Source organism: Drosophila santomea, unplaced genomic scaffold, assembly GCF_016746245.2.
Source record: "Drosophila santomea strain STO CAGO 1482 unplaced genomic scaffold, Prin_Dsan_1.1 Segkk5_quiver_pilon_scaf, whole genome shotgun sequence".
Classification (NCBI taxonomy): domain Eukaryota; kingdom Metazoa; phylum Arthropoda; class Insecta; order Diptera; family Drosophilidae; genus Drosophila; species Drosophila santomea.
This window is the reverse complement of record NW_025318991.1, coordinates 39987-42639: the sequence shown is the minus strand read 5'-3', so window position 1 is coordinate 42639 and position 2653 is coordinate 39987.

Sequence of the window (2653 nt, the reverse complement as noted above, 5' to 3'; positions counted from 1 at the left end):
ACCACGCAACTTTCGACGAGAATCAACATTGAAAAAATAAGGAAACCAAGAAATTAAATTGGAACTACAGTAAGCTGTTATTATGTCCAGAACTCTTCAATACATTAACCAATGGTTAATACATGTACGGAGTGACTAAACCCGAACTGGAGAAAAGGAACTTAAGCTGAAAAATTTTTTTTTTCAACAAAGCTCTCAATGGTAGTTAAGATATGAAACAAAAAGCTAACTATCAAAGCTTGCGAGTCTCGAGAGAAAACAAAAAATCTAAAATGAACGAAAATAGAAATAGAAAATATACTTCCTTCTTTTGATGTTTTTGACACGACTACAAAAAATATATTTTTTGGCTTTATTCATAGGCATGGAAATATGACAGAGTGGGAATGTTTTAAACGTGTAATTCTAAAAAATCACTCGCGAAGCTGACGGAGTTGTAATAATTAGGTTTACAAAATAAAATAAAAAAAAATGTATTAAAAACCGCCGCTGGATTTGACAAACGCAAAATGAATTCGGAGCGCAGAAAAGAAACTCTGTTCGTAAACCCAAGGTTGTAATCTCCCTTTTATCATAAGTACAGATCAACCCTTTTTCAAATTTTCGTAAATATTGGTGATATATGCTTTTTGGAACCGCCTAGTCATGTCGATTGCGAAGCTCAATTCTAGGGAAACAGGAAAACTCTAGTTGTATCAGTCACGCGGGTGGAAAATAGTTCAGTCAGTTAGTCAGTTTCGTTTAGAAACCACCGAAAAGCACCCTAAAAGAAGACCATAATAAATAAGTGTCACAAAAAAATTTAAAGAATTCGAATTTATTTAATAAAAAATGAATTTTTTATACGTTTCACGTCACATTTCATACATTTCACGTCATAAGTTACAGATTAATTTCGTTGAATACTTAGCTGTGAACTAGAAACAGCATCTGAAATATCTTCTTTAAATCGCGTCCATTTTATAAGTGTTTCTGGAGATCGATATAAAAATATAAGCTTTCCAATTGCCCAATTTTGAAAAATGTTTTGAGTCACGTCACGCGGTCACTGCGGGTGGAAAATACCGAACTTATCGGTCAAGTAACTGTTTCTAGATGAGTCAGTTTCGTTTAGAAACCACCGAAAAGCACCCTAAGAGAAGACCATAATAAATAAGTGTCCCAAACAAATTTAAAGAACTCGAATTTATTTAATAATAAATTAATTCTTTATAGGTTTCACGTCACATTTCATACATTTCACGTCATAAGTTAGAGATTAATTTCGTTGAATACTTAGCTGTGAATAAGAAACAGCATCTGAAATATCTTCTTTAAATCGCGTCCATTTTATAAGTGTTTCTGGAGATCGATATAAAAATATAAGCTTTCCATACAAATCCTCTTCAAGTCGATATTCCTGTGTTTCACGAACTAAATATATATCTGTGCACAACTTCAGAACTCGATCAACATATGGCAAATCTTCAAACATAATTCGCCTGTGCTTATTGGATATTATAGATCGGATAATTCTGGAGACTAAATAAACAAATGTTGTATATAGTCCAATAATCCTAAAAAAAAGAGTTATCTGACTAATATAGAAATATATACAATTACAATATGTACACATACCCAGTTTTTTCTAAAAAACTCATAGCAGACGGAAACGATTTATCATTAAACACGTACAGGACGACTCCTTTTTCGCAGTTACTCAATGGTAATGCTGACAAAATATCCCTATGAAATCTGTCTTCGCAATAATCATTCATTTCCCACCAGTTCACTTGATTTGCTGCTTTTTTTTTCAGTATTATTGGACGGTTAAATTTACCTATTAAAATGAAATGGCATATTTAGGTATCTGCGGGCTTAAAAGTTTAATAGAGTAAATCTGTATTGAAATGTATGTAACAGGTGGAAGGAATAGTAAAAAATGTTGCATTTGGAAGGAAAAGTTGGATATACACTTTTGTGAAAATAACACAATTGTTACGGAAAGACACAAATTTTTTTGGAATTCAAATTGTCTGAAATCTTATGAGCGTATTATATAATAACTTTGTAATAACTTGATAATCGAATTTAGTTTAGTTTGGAGCGTCTGCTCCGTTCGAGTGATTTTATTTGAATAATCCGTAACATGCTGTCATCGGGTGCAGCTAACCCGCACATGGTATGCTTAAGACTATGTACTCTATATTTCGCATACGTATACAAATTAATATGTTCCTCCGTCGTGGTTGGTCCTATGGCCTCCTGACGTGCGGATATTCCTTCCCGTGGGATCCGGTACGATGCTGCCACCAGGGATTTATATCTTCTTACGAAGTTTAGGTTGGAGGGCGTGACTTTGCCCTCTTTGTCGATCGCTGGCCTTTTGGCTCAGCGAGAGTATTCAAATAATAAAATGATATTTTACGGCTGCATGCCGGAGTGAATAGCTGCTCTTTATTAAAGCTCTGGCTTAAGACTAAATACAAAAGAATATGAAAGTGTGGATCTACTCTGGCTCCAATGCATCACGCCATAAACCCATGGTCGGCAAGCCGACTTAGCATTTATGCAACATAGCTCGGTACCCCGGATAAGGGGTGTCCGGTTGCTGTTGCTGACCGTTCGTAGCGCGGAGCGCTGAACTCGGTTGGGGCGCGTCAGCATTGTTTAT